Genomic DNA, 17,639 nt, shown 5'->3' with positions numbered 1-17,639 from the left:
AGTCATCTGCCGCCCTTACGTAACCCCACTTGACCATCATTATTTGCTTTCTGAGATGGCTGTTTCATGTAGGGGGTGTAAGTAGACCTGTACTGAGCAGAGAGATGCTTGGGGAGATCCCAGCTGACTCATGTGGAGCACTAACCAACGATTTACTTAGCATTGATCTGTCTACTCGCGAGGTCTGGGGAAGAATCAATATAGCTAACTTTCTATTTCAAGAGGAAAGTGATGAAATTAAATCCTTTTTGGGTGGGGGGGGAGGTGGATCTGAGAATGAGATGAAGTAAGAGATGAAGTAGAAGAATTTAACCTGGTATTTGGAGGGGTGGAGAATTTTCACATAGTGCCTCTTCCAGAACATATTCTAAAGGTGGCTGTAAAATACAGCAAAATAGTTGGGGACCTCTCTGAGGCAGGAAGGCATACGTCCAGGCTTCAAAGATCGCATTAAATTACCTGGTCAGTGTGAATTACTTACATCTGATTTTGCTTGGTCCTGATTTGGGCTCTTTTAGGCCTGTGGTTCTTTCAATGACTTTGGTCATCTTTCATCTGAACATCCAATAAACAACTTTGGCTTTGCTTTTCTGCTGATCCTTGGCTGCTAATCCTGACTCATTTTTTCCTTATTGTTTTTCTGGTACTGGTTTCAGCCTTACTACATCTAATTGCTTAACTGATTTTAACTGTGGCATTCCTAGAGGCCAGAGGGCCAGGAAACTCACCTGGCAGCAGTTACTTTTTGACTCTTGTCTTCAGAGGTCATAGGATAAACAGAGGAGCCCAGCAGACTTTAGTGACAAGCCTCCTTGCTCCTGCTGCTCAGTTGTTTTGTCCAGAGCATCTTCCACCTGCTGTCCATTTGGCTGAAATGCCGCCTTCTCAGTGAAGCCTGTCCTTACCACCCCAAGTACAGTTGTAATCACCCCATCTTCTGCCTCTACCTCCCCTTGGCACTCCCAGCTGTCTTGCTATATGCTCATGTTTGTCCTTTTTCTTTAAGTCACTCATTGCCTTATAACATAATTTGTAAGCTATTATGTTGATTGTTTAAATTTTGTTTCTCCCACTAGAATGTGAATACCATAATTTTTGTTTGTTTTCATGGATGTGGCCCAAGAATCTAGAAGAGTGCTTTAGCACATCAATGATTCTTAATACATGTTTATTGAATAAATGAGTGAGTGATTCCCGTGTCCAGTTCATTGCCATAATTAGGAGTAGACTTATTTTGCATTCTTAATACTTATTTCAAATATCTATTTGCTAGAAACCTTTCTTTCAATCAAGTGCTATTGCAGAAAATGATATTTCTCTGTACTGTATGAAAGGATTAGTTACCACTGCGAAAGAATATATAAAGTTCTGTGAGAATGGTTTGATAAGCTACAGATGCTAAGAGAATGTTAGATTTTCTTCTGTATAATCATGTACTCTGAGACATAAAGGTATTTACCTTAGACTCATGTTATCATGAGCATGAATTTTATTAACTGGTTTGTACTGTACAAAAGGCTATGATAACATGCTATACCTGAAAGAAAAAATAAAATGTCATCTTGCTACTCCTCAGAACAACAAAAAAATCTCAGCAACCTGCAATGCTTAAATGTCTCCTGTATAAAAGGGAAAGTAAAAAGGTTCAGAGACCTTAAATAGGCAAAGAAACCAGTAATGTATTGCAATTCTTCCACACTATAGGAGAGGACTTAGAAATGCTGTTAAAATTAACTTGTCTGCATCACTATAAGGGGATGAAGAAGTGCTTTTAGAAAAATCAGATTTATTTTTATAGATAAAAATCCAGAGTTGAAATCATTTCTTCTAAATTCATGGAGCTATGTGCTAGATGAGATGGCTGAAAATGTGTGAAATTCTGGGGCTACCTGTTTCTAAATGAATAGCAGCCAAGCATGATTTTTTGACATAGGTTCTCAGACCTGTGCCAAAAGTTGATTAAAATTGCTCAAAGGAACAGAGATGACAAACAGGACCAGCTGTAGACCAAGAATTGGTCCACCCAGGCTATGCACACAGCATGAACTGTAGGAGTGTCCGGCGTGGGAAAGTAACGTCAAATTGATTTGAGTGCATTCTACTGCCTGGTTCTGAATTCCTCTACAGCCAGGAGTCTAGTAAGCTTGCTTTGTACAATAATGCCCTTACATATTAGATCATTTAATAATGCCTTCTCCTCCAAGTCTGTATTAGTCAAGCTTCACCAGAGAAACAGAACCCATAGGATCGATCGATCTATCTATCTATCTATCTATCTATCTATCTATCTATCTATGAGGATATTTATTATAGGAATTGGTTCATGGCATTCTAGAGGCCAAGGACTCCCATGATCTGCTGTCTGCAAACTCGAGTGGCAGGGAAGCCAGTGATATAATTCAATCTGACTTCAAAGTCCTAAGAGCCAGGGGGTCATTGACATAAGTCCAAGGCCAAAGGCCTGTAAATAGGGTGCCCAGTGATATAAGTCCCAGTAGAGTCCTGAAGGTCCAAGACCAGAAGCCCTGATGTCCAAGGACAGGAGGCGATGGATGTCCCACCCGGAGCAGAAAGAACAGGTTGACCTTCCCTCCACCTTTTGGTCTATTCAGAGTCTCCATCACTTCCAGAGGTAACTTCTTTACTCATTATACCAATTCAAATGCTAATCTCTTCTGGAAGAATCTTCACAGACACTCTCAGGAATAATGTTTCATCCATCACCTGGACATCCCTTAGCCTGGTCAAGTTAACACATAAAATTAACCCTCACAGAGCCCCACAACAATCTTGTGAGGGACACAGGGTTTACCATCCCCATTATCAGGATAAATGACCTGAAGCAAGTCCATGAACTATCACCATGCTTAGTGGAGGACCACAGAGTTAGTGGTCAGCGAGGACTTAGCAGGCTGAACGTTGGTTTCAGTTGAGTTGAACTAGCGACTCATTTTTTATCCCCATAAGTAAAGAAGTACATCAGTGTGTGGTGGTCAGAAAACCTTCAAAAAGGGAAACATTTAATACTTATAGAATGTATAAATGTTTTCCAAATCCTGTGATTAAAACAAAAAGTCAACAGATGCATTTTATATTTGTATACTTATGGCCAGAGTCAGCTTTAAGCATAATGATGATTGTATAGGAGTGAGGCTGACACTGAACTGTGACTCTAAAATGTTTCTTACTAATTTTTAAGATTTAATACAGTAATCACATCCCTTTTTATACACTCGCCTCAATTAATAATTTCAGTCTTATAAAGTGGCCGATTGTAGCTGCAGTACTAAATTGCTCTGTGCAAGTCATGAAATTTCTGTGTGAGCCTCACATTTGTTAAATGAGGATTGCAAACTGTTGAATGGCAGTGGGCACACTTACTGATGTTTCTAAGAGTGCTTTACAAATTATTGTACATTTAATGTAGGTGAAGTATTGGCTGAATGCATTGAGTGAATAAAATATGCTTTAAAAACTTCTGAAAATAGATAACAGATTATTTGTTGGAAAAACATCATTAATATTAATGCAACAGACTCATAGTACATTGGCTAACAACTTGAACTCTGGAATTGGTCATGCCGGCATTTAGTCTGTATCTTGGCTCTGCCACACTGTGAGCTTGGACCAGTTATCAAGTCTCTTCTGTTCCCCAAGCTGGGAACATAGTAATGCCTCAATCATGGAGAAAATGCATGTTAACTGGCTGTCAATAAACATATGTTAAACTCTCAAAGATATGAAGTTAAACTTGATTAGCGTTTTCTCTGCTTCAGATCAATTAAAGGTGGAAAGGCGGTGTTTGTGGGGAAAGAAAGCATTTCTCAAGTGCACCCAGCTTTTTCCTTGTAGACTTGAAAACAGAACAGAGGACCTATGAAGTTTAATGGGCTGCACACCTTTGAAACTTATGGAATGTCTTTATTCTTTCTAGAATTATTTCTAGACATCAATCATGCTTTTCTAGGATTAATAACGAAAATGTGAACCCTTTGTTAAAACACCGTGTTCTGTATAATGCTAAAGGTGAGGGTGATGGAAAGGGTGTGGAAAAACTGGACTATTCCTGCAAATATGCTGAGTGCAATAACCGGGAAAAAGCAACGATAACAAAACAACCACCTTCCAATAAAAATACCTTGTCTACAGAATTTTTAAAAATCAAACAAATTAAAAAAAGCAATATTTTCAAAACCATTGGTCTTTTCTAGGAAGATAAAGGATACTCTTAGAAACCAAAAATAAAATGTGCATCAAACCCAGACAGGTAAGGGGAGGGACAGTGACTGGTCTAAGGACGTCTTCTGATAGTTAGTGACTTGGAGCACTTCTTGTTACACTCATGTGAGGAAAAGAAGAAAAAATTGAGGGCCCAGATGTGGTATGTCATCAAATCAGAAACAGTCAACAAAAAGCCAGAAACCCTGGAAAGCTGTACCTTCAGTGAGAATATTCACTGGTAAAACAGGTGCCTAAATAGAGAGGCACCTTAGAAACGTGATTGTCTTGTCATAGGTACTGAAGAGAGGAGAAAATGAAGTCTCCCCTGAGAATTGATAACTATAAACTGTCCCCCATTGTGTGGATGGCCCAAATTCTCACTACATGTAGGTTTAAAAACTTTACACTATGAATTTATTTTGAACGGATCCCAAGTTGGAAGATTTTTTTAGGTCCTTCACAGAATCAAGCATGAATTCTCTCTGAAGGAATGCATGAACAAATCTATTCTTAACAGATCTCCGTAAATAAAATGCCAACAAACATGACTACACCATCAAAAATTACAAAACACATGAAAAACAAGTATGAGTAACAACAGTGAATACAACCAGCAGAATCAGACCTGCACAGATTCTAGTTTTTAGAATGTTCTATATAGAACATAAAATTGTATTTTCAAATAATATGTTCAAATAAATAAAGAGTGAATTGAAAATATATGTCAGGAGTGAAAGACTGGGTCATTTAAAAATGACTCAGAACTTATTTTAGGAATAAAAATCTATTTAAATGGAAATTTTAGTTATTGGGTTAAAGAGCCTATTAGACAGAGACAGATAATTAAAGTATAAAATATATCTGAAATATATTTTTCCATAATGATGTACAGGGAAATAGAAAATCTCTAAAAGAAAGTAAGAGACATGAAATGAGACATGCTTCTGTGCATCTAATCAAAATTCCAGAAGGTAAAAACAGAAAGGCTGGGATGAAACAATATTTGAAGGAAAAAGAAGGCTTAGAATTTTCCCTGATTCTTGAAATGTGTGAATTTTCAGCTTCCAGAAGCAAAATAAATTCAAAATGGGAAAAAATTCCGTACCTGCCTAGCCAAGTGACAGTGAAACTGCGTATCATCAAAGGAAACATAACCTTAAAAGTAGCAAGAGAACAAAACAAGTTACCTGTGAAGAAATGACAGATTGATGATTTCTAACCAGCAACAAAGGGGGCCAGGAGGACAAAATCTTCCATGTGCTAAAAGAAAATTATCTTAAAACAGCATACCCCATAAAAACTCTTCTGTAATGACAAGAGCCAAGCAGAAATTTTCAGAGAGAGTAAAGCAGACTTTATCTTCACAAACCCTCACCAAAGAAACTTCTCAAGGCAACATTACAGTCAAGATACATGAAAAATCATCCTAAAAAGCCAATCTGAGATGCAGGAAGGGACTTGTGGACAAAAAAAAAAAGTTTCATATGCTTTTAAATACAAACAAAAATGACTGTGTGAAAAATTAACTGTAATAACTTATTTATGAAAAATTAGCAGGTGGTATTAAAAGCCATATGGGACTAAAATTCTGGACCAAGTTGCACTTAAATTGGGAAGGGGTGATCAAGTTCAATCACTGTAAGCTCTTTGAATTGCTTGGGAGTAAAGTGGTGATATTGATTAGCTGGATTTTAACTAATTATGTATATCGAGTAAAATTTCCAGGGCAAACTCCTAGGAGACAGAAATAAGTAATATAGCATCCAAGTCAGTAGAGAAGAAAGGAATTAAATGCAAACAAAACCTCAGTCAATCCGATAGAAGGCAAAAATGAATGTAAAAAGGAAAATTGAAGCAACAGAGGATGGAAAATGAAGTGGTGGAAATAAATTGTATTAATAAGCACAGTTAATGTAACTTTCTTGTTAAATAAAGGACAAAGATGGACAGGTTAGCTTAAAGCAGTCCCAAACTCTATGCTGTGTATTAGTTTTCTGTTGCTGCGTAAAAAGTTATCACAAATTTAGCAGCTTAACACAAAATCATTTATTAGCTTACAGTTCTGTAGGTCAGAAGTCTGCGTGGGCTCCACTCAGTTCTCTGTTTCAGATCTCACAAGTCTGAAGTCAAAATATTGACAATCCTGGGCTCTCAGCTGGAGGGTCTGGGGAAGAAACCACTTTCAAGCTCATTCAGTTTGTTGGTGGAAATTGCTGGGTCAAACGGCCAAGGGCTATTGGGGATCGTTCTTAGAATTCTGCCTGCCATATGCTGTTTTCAAGAGCCATGCCCCAAACATAAAGAAACAGGCATTCTGAAAGTAAAAGCCTGGAAAATGTTTACCAGGGAAACACTACGCAAAATAAAATTGTTGTAGTTATATTGGTGTCAAACAAAACAGACCTTTGGGGGGAAAATAAAGCATTTTCAGGGTTAGAGTTACCACATTATGATGAAAAAAATAAATTCACCAGGAAGGTGTAACAATTTTAAACTAACATGTACCCTGTAACAGACCTTCAAAATTTATAAAAGATAAACTGATAGAATTTCATAATTGATAAATCTACCATGATAAATGCTTACATCAAAAAAAAAGAAACACTGAAAATGAAGGAAGTAAATATTCAGCATTAAGAACTAGAATCAGCTAAAAATCAAAAGGAAGGGAATAGACACTAGCAGAGATTAATATGATAAAAATAAAGGTACTTTAGAGAAGGCTAAAATAGCCAATACATTTTTGAAAGCCTAATAAAATTGACAAATCTTTATCAGATTAATCAAGATTAAAATTAAAAAGATACACATAAACCATGTGACAAATAAAAAAGAAATTACCGGTAGAGATACAGTGAAGATCAAAGGTGTAAGTATATGCTTCATTCTAGATAAATCTCAGAAAAATAATGGGTGAAAAAAGCCAGATGCAGGGAAATCACACTGTATTATTGTGCTTAAGTATAAATATACAAAATACATATAACTAAACAATATTTTATTGTATTTATGGTTATGTCCAGATGACAAAAAACAACAAAGTGGGAATTATAAAATACAAGAATTAGAATTGTGGTTACCTCTTATAGAAGTGGACAGGGTAATTTGATTGGGGATAAATATACAGAGGGCTTAAAAGTCATTGTTCTTATTCTATTTTTTCAAGGCAAATAGTGGATATGTGCTCTACTATTTATTTGTATTCTTTACCTCTTACATGTACATTATATGCTCTTTGATACATACACAAGTTTTAATAATTTTGATGAAAACATCTTGAATATGTAGCTGCATGTGATATATTAACAAGACAACAGAAAACAGCTTGATTATAGCACATTTACTAGGTTTAATTTTTAAAATATCCCCTGAAACCAGTATTTTTTCTTGTATTTGAAATGAAAATATTTAGTTTTACTTTTAGACACTGAATGCTCAGATCATCATTTTATTACAGGGGTACACATTCAGGCTGTTGCTTTTGAATTCTGAGTTTACCATTAAGTCCCCGAAACACTTAGTCCACAGTGTTATAATTACAGCTGTGCTTAGGCAACAAGTGAACCCAAAAATAATGCCTGCTTAAACTCACAAGCCGTGTTGCTTGCTGGTTGCCTTACTTGAGAATATCTCAAATTTGGAAAACAGAATGAAGGTGGTTATGTCAGAAGGTTGGCTTATCAGCCTTTTACTGGACTTCCTATTTACTAACAGGAGGAACAGCCAGTTGTCCACAGTCAACAACAGTCAAGCCAGCTGAACTTCTTTCCACTCCACTGGCTTATAGATTTGGATCTGTCACCTTACAGAGCAGACTGGAACATTTTGATGCATGATATTATAGAAGCAATATGGCAGACTGTGTAGTGGTGCGGAGTCTGGGAGACTGAATCAACTCCTTTGTCTCTGTCGTTAGAACTAGCACGTATTAGACATTTCGTTCAGAAACGGGACTGCTGAGATCTGATCCTTAAAATAAGATTGATTTTCCCTTTGAGAAGATGTTTGCTCTTTTTGTATTCCAAGGGCTCCTTGGTGAATAATGGTTTTTATAATCACATTCTGAAAGCATCCTTTACTTGTTTTTCTGTTGGCCCTCTGTTCATATGTATAGTCACAAAGCCATCATAGGATGGCATATTTTGTATAACGAGTCTCTCTACAGTCACTTACCTATGCTAACAAAATAGAGAAGGTGTGGATACTTTCAAGCAACAAAATAAAAATAAATGTTTCACTGAGGCACTGTCATTTGATAATTTAGTCATAAGGAAGAGCATGTCAGAAGATGGTGTAAATATTTTTCTTCTGGCTTCTTGCTCAGCAAAATCAGTAAAAAAAAAATCTTATTCTTTCCATTTATTCTAAATTATAATTCAGGGTGGTAGAGAGAAAATTGCACTGGGGCACATCGGATTTATTTTGCATTTGTTAACACAAATTTGAAACTCTGCAGACCTTGCCTGAGAAGGTACTTTCAGATTGTGTGTATTTCTGTATTCAGGTGATTTGGGTATCTTTTTCTAAATGCTTCTATATTCTGAGACATGCCCAATTTCCTTACTTAATAATAAAACAGTGCATGACTCATTGTAAATCAGTAGGGATCCGGCAATAAGGTGCAATACATCACAAAAGCAGTGCAGGCCATCATTGGAGATAATAAGCAGGTGCATTATTATTCATGCTTTACGAAATCCTGGTTGTGCTTCTAAAAAGCTGTAGAATACATCCCAGGCTTAATGTTCACTAGTAGATGTTTGCCAGTGATTTTCAGATATTTCTTGTAGCAGTTCATTCAAGGCATCACTAGGTAATTCAGAAAACTTTCCTCCGTGGTTTCACATTTACTTAATTGTCTACTCAGCTAATGTTCCTCGGTGAGTAAGCATAATCCTTCCTGATTGGACCTTGGCTCATTCATTGTCTCAGCTGGAAGTGCTGTTGTGTAAGAGTGATTGTCTGTGTGTGTCTGTATATGTGGTGGGGTGTGTGTGGTGGGGGTCTGGTGGCAGTGAAAGGGGAGAAACTACATGCATTGTCCTGTACAGTGCAGTATCTCCCTAGTGTCAAAGAAATGCATTTAGACTGTGTTTCCATATAGAGTGACTGAAGAAGGAGGATAAGAAAACAATGCTATGCTACAAGGAATGCGGAGATACCAATAAAACGGGACCGCCACACAGGGATGCACAGGCTGGGCACTGTCCAACTCCAGAGGCCACCATACACCACCCCCTAGCGTTGGGCAATGTACCAACACCACAAATAAGGCATATGAAAGTGTACTACTGCTCCGCCTTTAAAATATGTGATTAATAGGTGTCCTTATTTAATTCATCTATGTATTAATTTGTAATAAAGCAAATATGCACATGGATAATGCGAGTAGCATGCATTGTAGGCTTAATATCCTTCTTATTTGAAATCATGTTTGATTCCTCCATTTTTCCAGGAGTTGCAAAAGATAATCTCTATCTCTATTGAAATCTCAGCTATGCATCTCCTGTGTCTTCCTACCTGTCTAAGCAGTGAAGGGGCAGGGCTGGGAGGAAGAGGGATATTCTGCCTCCCATGTACTACCACTCCACCGCCTCTACTGCTGCACCCTCAGCACCATCATCACCACTGAGTACTGGAGAGACTAGAGAATACTGGAAGAGCTCCTTGGACTGCACCCTTTGTCCTAGCCTTTCCCACTGGTCTGTTCTGCAGTCCATGCTCCTCTTAATTCCCTTTGTTCACCCATTCATTCATTTATCCTTTTATTCATTCGTTCAATAAATATTTACTGAGACCCAATGGTATGCTAGATACAAGGCAAATGATAGGGACGGAATGTGAACAAAGCATACACAATGTCTTCAGTCATGGAGCTTATATTCTGGGGGTGAGTAGGTTTGCAGGGTTAATTCAACTACTTTAGATCTTTTGCGTTTTATAGTCTCCCTTTACGTTCAGCTTATGTGGCTAGAATTGGGAACTTTCACCTTCTTATTTTATACAAAGGATTTATAGCACATTAGCTTTATATAATATTAGCTTTTTTTAAATTGAAGATTAGTTACAGTGTGTCAATTTCTGGTGTACAGCATAATGTTTAAGTCATACATATACGTTCAAATATTTGTTTTCATATTCTTTTTCATTATCGGTTATTAGCTTTTGATGCACAGAGCTAGAGTTTCAAGAATACATTGACATTTCCTTGACACAATCTCTTAGGTGTGTCTCAATTCATTTGAGGCCCTTTGCACTGTTGTCTGGTGATCAGAATACGTTTGTATCAGAAGATGCCAAATTCCATCACAGAAAGTTAGGATCTCAAATGAGACGTGAGAAAAAAAAATCACAAGGAGCTATCTACCTGTCATAGTGATGTCAGGTTTTGTTATTGTTGTGACCACTTCGTAGAAACAGGGTAGACCTCTCCATCCCCAGTTTGTTCAGATGTTGACAATGATGATGTCACACTTGCACCAAGAGGGCATGGAAAGGTTTATTGTTCACATAGTGAAGGTCCTTGGAGAGCATTATGGCTCCCAAAAGGGTCCAAAAATGACTTGTAGGAATCAGAAAAAGACTGTCTTGGGGTTTCTGTGGCGGATATGGGGTGGATCCAGGGTGAGGGTTCTCACACGTGGTTTGGATTTCCTGCTGGTGCCAAGGGAAAGAGTACTAGGGTTTTCTCATCAGCTTTCCAAGATGTGGGGCAAAAAGTGTAGAGTGGGTGGTGAGGCTTGAAAGTAGTCAGCAAACATCCAAAGAATGAAATGAGACACCCCACCAGAATCTCGATGACGTTGGGAAGAATTTTGTGATACATGGCTGCAGTGTGAACAAGGACTTTACATCAATCTTCTTAGTAGCATAGAAATAAAATGAACAATTCAAAGAAAGACTGGAACCTTGCTCACCATCTTTTCCTCCTTCCAGTTTAAGTGTTGACATTTCCTGCTTTTTGACCAATGACTTGTTGCTCACTGTCATGTTCATGTTACTCATAATGAGAAGCAGTCGCTCCTCTTGGCCTGGTTATGTGAAGTCACTCTTTTTTTTTTAATTGAAGTACAGTCAGTTACAATGTGTCAATTTCTGGTGTACAGCACAATGTCCCAATCATGCATATATATATACATATATTCATTGTCGTGTTCTTTTTCATCAAAGGTTATTATAAGACGTTGAGTATAGTTCCCTGTGGTATACAGAAGAAATTCTTTTTTTAATCTATTTTTATATTTGAAGATTCACTCATTTTGATGTTGGCTTTGGCTACTGGTAAGTCAGTGTATCCCGAACCATAATTCTTGGGGCAGCAAACATCCTCAAAAGTAAGGTGTGCTGTTATAAAGGAACGTTGTAACTTCCCATCCTGTCCCCAGAAGAACTACCATAGGGAATTCTAAAGCACATGCCAAAATATGGGCTTGCTTGGTCTTGAAAACTTGGCATTCATTGCCTATTCATGCTTAAGAATGCCAAATACTGGCTTGTAATTCCATCTAAAGAATTTTTCTACAATTAAGGTGTACCTGTGATATGCCTCAAGGAAGTCTAAGTGAAAGAGGCATCATTTAAGTCAGGAAAATAATATTGCAGCAATGGGGCAACACTTTACTAGTAATCTCAATTTACCTTCTTAACTAGACAAGGAACTAAAAAACAACAAGTGAAAACAACAAAAAAAATGAATCTTGGTCGTAATAACAATTATACAAGGACCTTTAACAGATGTTTAAAAAGTAATTATAGAAATCCTTGAAATTCTTCTGTTACTAAAAGCATATTTTGCTGTAATTTTCGTGATGGGAGACACTATTGAACTGAGAAACCATTATCACTATTATCTTTAAGAAATGAAAATTATAAATGCTCTCACAGAATGCTTATCATTCCGCTGACTAAATACCTTTCACATTTCACTTATATGATGAATGTAAGTAGCCAGATAACCTAATTAAATTTTATACCACACATATGCTGAGGATAAAGTGAATCTTTTCTTCAAAATCATCTCTCAGAAAATCTGTAAGTGCCTTATGTTCACATTGCTACAAAATCTCATGTTATGTTTAATTATTTTAGTTTGAACAAAATTGTATTTGGGGAAGGCGTGAAATCTAAATGTTAAATAAAAGCTCGCTTTGACTGTTATTTAGGTTGTCTGATGGATACCGGTAAAACAAGGAGACAGGTACACCACAGATGTAGTAATTATTTTTGATGGCATGGCCTCAAAGTCGCCAAAAATATGTGTCATTGTAAGTAAGCCTTTCAATAATCACTTTAAATGACAATATAGAATTTTCATTTTAAAATAGGAAGATTTTGGCAATGGACCAAAAAGAACATGGAGTACCAGCATCAGAGATGCTAATTGTATCTTAACTAGGAAATCACATCTCTAAATCAGAAGAATGATCTAAGGGAGGGTTGCCAAATGTAGTGACCGTCAATTACGTTTCAAGACAGTGCTAAGAGGAGATACGGTGGCTACTGATCTCAGGCAGAGTTGGCAAAGGACAGTTCCCCAAGGTAGGCGGCACTCCCTGAGAGGAAGGTCAAAATCAGAATAAAAGTGTTCCCTAAACATAGCAACATACAAGTGATATGTGGTGTAAGAAAGTATGATATTCTGATTTTCTTATCTTTTATAGATGAGGGAAAAAAGATATCATTTAAAGAGGATAAATAATATAGCACAGGGAACTATGCTCAATATATTGTAATCACCTTAATGAAAAAAATATGAAAATGAATATATATATATGCATATGCATGACTGGGTCATTGTGCTGTACACCAGAAATTGATGCATTGTAATTGACTGTACTTCAGTTTAGAAAAAAAGAAACAAAAAAGCAATTGCAAAATAAAAGAGGATAAATAAAATAGAGATTTAAGATATTCAGAGTCAAAAAGTGAATAGGAAAAATAATATATGTATGATAGGGTGATGGAGGGTGAGAAGGCAGAGGGGGAAAGAAGCAGAAATTAGCTTTATCGATACTTATACAAGGCAGTAAATAAAATCGAAAGAAATAGTAAATAAATCTATTGAATGAAGCTTAATTATGAAGATAATCAGAAAAATAGAAACCTTTTTATATTTCAGTAGAATACAGAATACACATAAAAATGGAGGCTAGAAGACAAAAAAGAGAAGGAACTATTTAGATAGTTTTGCACATACTGATACATAAGGATGTTCAAGATACATTGTTAAATAGAGAAAAGCTGCAAAATAGCATGCAACATTGCGTGTGTATGTTTGTTCATTAATATCCCTAATGTATATGCTTGTGTATTAATAGAATTGCACACATTTCTCTTAAATGATAATCCACTGCATCATAGCTATCTCAAGAGGGGCACTATATAGCCATAGTTATTATCATTTTATGACCCTGTATCCCTAATAAATCAGTGTTTTTCCTTGATATCACATGCTTAACAGAAAACTACATGTAATACCTTCATGTGAGTAACTACATATACAATCAGGCTAATAAGAAAATAAGATTGACACAATTGGAGAGTGATACAAGATGCAAACTGATGCTCAGTTAGGTTACACAAATCTTCCACAGAACCTTCTTAGATTTGCAACTTTTAACCAAAGGTGCTGACCTCCCTTCCCTTCAGTGTTTAACAGCATTTTAAGACTGTAACATATTTTAACATTATACTGTATCTTTGCTGTTTTCTAATGTTTCAGTATATGATAGTCCTGTCTTTATGGAAGAGATGAGCAGTCTCAATTCAATTTGACTGTCAGTTCCTTTGATTTCACATCCAATTATTTAACACAGTGACAGGAAGCAAAATGATTGGCTAGAAGTTCCAGATATCGACAGTAAAACATCAATAATTATTATAACACCTGCTAACATGTGCCCACAGGTGGTGAATAAGAAATTGAGGCACAGAGAGGTTAATTACTTTGCCTGAAATCCGACAAAACTCAGGTTAGAAGCCGGGCAGGCTGACTTCAGAACTGGTGCACAAAACAATATATTAGGTGTGTGACCCTGCTCACTAACTTCTCTTTATCCATTGGTGAAAGGTAGGAAATAGTGACTTATTTTATAAAGTTGCTATGGGTATGACAATTATTAAGAAATACACCTAAGAGCTTTGTAATGCAGGAAGCTGTAGAGCAAATGTAAGATATTACTGCCCTCACTGCTAACTTCATGTTACCATTGTTACCACCCCATTATATAGGCTTAACTCCCCGAGGAGTGAAGTTTTCACTTAGATTCCTATAGAGATCACTTGCTTTTATGATCATCTACTTTCTGACTTTCAAATCTCAACATGTGTGTTCTTACTCAGATTGCACAATATTCAAACCCTAAAATCAGCATATAGTCTACTGAGAAAGACTACCAGACTCAGCATAACATGATAATCAAGTTCTGAGTTTTGTGCAAAGACCTGGTAGAGAGGAAAGGGGAAGGGAATGATTGTGAGACTCAAAGAGTTAAACAAGTGTCTCCCAGAGTAGAGAGAAAGACCCGCAATTTCAAATTCTAATCATCTTGGAGGAGAAGCATCAACACATTTCGTACTGTATTTATCCTACACAGCAACCTTTTTGCATCGTCCTCAGTGCCTCGTCCTCAGTCCCTCCTTCTTGAATCTTTTCCCACAAAGACTGTCCTTGACCAACACCAGAAATGAATTTGATTTCTCTAATGCAGAAGGTAATTGGATTTTTCTTTATTGAATGCATCCCTTTAATGACTGCCTCCGCTCCTGCCAATTTAGCTGTGAGTGACCTGACATTGATCTGACGATATGTCTTTAAAAATAAAGAGTTAGAGCTGGGGGTGAAAAAGACCAGCTGTCTGGCTTCAAAAAAAAAAAAATGCTTTTTGCCTTATCTTGCTATTTTCCTGAGAAAAATCCTTTATCCTTGAACGTCATTTTTACAAAACATGCTGCTGTAATAATTGGTCAAGTAGCAGCAGATTGCCTCCTAGAAAATACAACATTTCCCAGAAAGTGCCCTGGAGAAAACACTGAAAATTGAATAAAATCCACCCAGTAATCATTCTGTTCCTTGAAAATATTTATTACTATACAGACGCTTTCTGGAACAGGATAAATATTGCTGAACAGAATTAATTAAACCTTTTACAAAACTGGTGAAACATGAAATATTTATTTAAGTATTTATTTACTTAACCTTGAGGTTTTGTAATTAAGAATATAGAATTTAAATTTCTCTGCTTTTGTCTTCACTCATTTTCTAGTAACAATGTAACTCACCTGATTTATGGTTAATTTTTATTCTATCATCTTCTTGTTGTTCATTCTGCTGAATATCATAAATCTTTTTTGAATGAAGATACAATCTTTGGGCATTAGTCTGAGTGAGAAAGAAAAATCCTGTAATTGTTAAGTGTCAGGAAGAAAATAAATAGATGAGAAAGTCGTCAATAAACAAGTTTCCTTTTAAAAATAAGTGAAACAAATGTCTTTCCCTTTTGAATTCTTAGTGTTAGTTACATTCACAATTGCCAAAGTGATAACAGTTTAAAGAAATTAACTGAGAGTTTATATTAAAACCACCTATGACTGGTGACTCTCGAGAGTCAACAGTAAAGCCACATCACACAAAAGTAGTGTAAACCCTAAGTTAGACAGAGCTGGCGTTAAGTCTGCGTTCAGTGAAGGTCAGGGAACTTGCTTTGCTTCTTCTTATCCAAGAGAAGCTTGGGAGTTCTAGCGAAGAAATGATGTTGAGAGAGACCTTAGAGGAGAATTAAAAGTGAATATTATCCAGAGACTGGGCTCCTCACCCACTGTCCTGATTGAATCTTAGCGAACATCTGAAGCACTGACATGCCAGGAAATGTTTCCAGAGACCTTTTCTTGGAGGCTGTGTAGCACAAGATGGGCTCGCTGGAGAATTGATGTGCGTCCCACAGAAAGTCCAGTCTGTTGATGGGGTCGCTGATCCGGAAGACATCACCGCCTCAATCAAAATCTTTCGTCATAAATGATTAAATCTCACCCATTGTAATCAGACCATTGTCAGAAGTTACAACTAAATGCAATGTTAACACTTGAAAAAGAGCAAGAGAAAAGCATATTTTAATGGGTGGTGAAAATTCTTCCTTATTCAATTCAGTATATCTCATTCTATATAAGTTTTCTTAATTTTGAATTTGTCTTCTTTGTTTGAATTTGAGCATTGTTAATTAAACATAATTAATGAAATCATACTCTCTTCTCTTAAAGGGAAGGTAGATTTTCTGGAAAAAGGAAAGTGTGTGTGTGCGCGCACACACATATATATACATACACAAACACATTTCCTTTTATTAGGAGAAAGAAGGAAATTCATTCCCTATTCCCATCAGATTTTTAAAAATGCTTTTATAGTAGGTTATTTATTTATGATTACTTTGGCTAATTGCTGAAGCTATTAATATGAGATGTGGCCAACGAGCAATTTACTTTTTGATGCATTTTTGTGCCTTTTAAAATTGAAATATAGCTGAATTACAGTCTTATATTTGTTTCAAGTGAACAACATAATGATTCAATATTTCATAGATTATACTCTAAAGTTATTATAAACCATTGGCTATACTCCCTGTGTTGTACAATATATCCTTGTAGCTTATTTATTTTATACATAGGCGTTTTTACCTCTTAATGGCTTACCCCATCTTGCTGTTAATGCATTTTTGATACCAAACATTTATATCAGTTCATTTTGTCATATCACTTTCGAGTTAATATTTTGAAGTCTTTTACATGAAAGGTTCCTAGACATTAGAAGGGATACAAAGATGAAATTTCACCTTCAAGAATTCTAAAGACTAGCGAGGAGAAGGGAAAATGTATATATGTTAAGTAAAAATAGAAAGTGGAAATGGATACAGGACATGAGAAGGATGGATCAAGAACTGCAATTGGAGGGATCAGTGATGACAGGTCAATGGCCATATGACTTTTATCCAGGCTTAGCAGCTGGGCGGAACCTGTGTATGTGAGAAAAAGAGGCAGAAAGATTTGGAAGAATACTGAATAATTAGAACAAATATGCTATAAAAAGGGTTCAGGTCTTAGAGCCCGTATATCACTGAAGGAAAAAAGGGAGAGAAAGGAAGGTGATATTTTGACTAGTAATATAGGTAAAAATCTAGACACATCAGGAAATATTTGGATTTTGGAGTTTCTGATTTAGATAAAAAAAGAACATGACACTTTATTTATTATATTATGTTTTGATTTCTTGGAGAAGTTAATAGCATCTTAAAGCTGCCTCCTTATATGAGATAATCTTGATTGATGTTTTTAAAAGAATATTACTATTTGATATGTCGAACGACCTTAAATACACTCATTCATTATGTAAAGTCAAATGAACCATGAAAACTTTTCACCAAAGGAAG

General features: G+C 36.3%; 1 protein-coding gene across 8 annotated transcripts in view; it reads left to right on the top strand.

The window, feature by feature from the left end:
• TMEM117 (transmembrane protein 117) overlaps positions 1-17,639 on the top strand; it is a 442,837-nt gene that overhangs the window by 279,453 nt on the left and 145,745 nt on the right. The gene's annotated exons all lie outside the window — the stretch shown is intronic.

This window comes from Vicugna pacos, chromosome 12, assembly GCF_048564905.1.
Source record: "Vicugna pacos chromosome 12, VicPac4, whole genome shotgun sequence".
Classification (NCBI taxonomy): domain Eukaryota; kingdom Metazoa; phylum Chordata; class Mammalia; order Artiodactyla; family Camelidae; genus Vicugna; species Vicugna pacos.
This window is presented reverse-complemented; position numbering and strand designations above follow the sequence as displayed.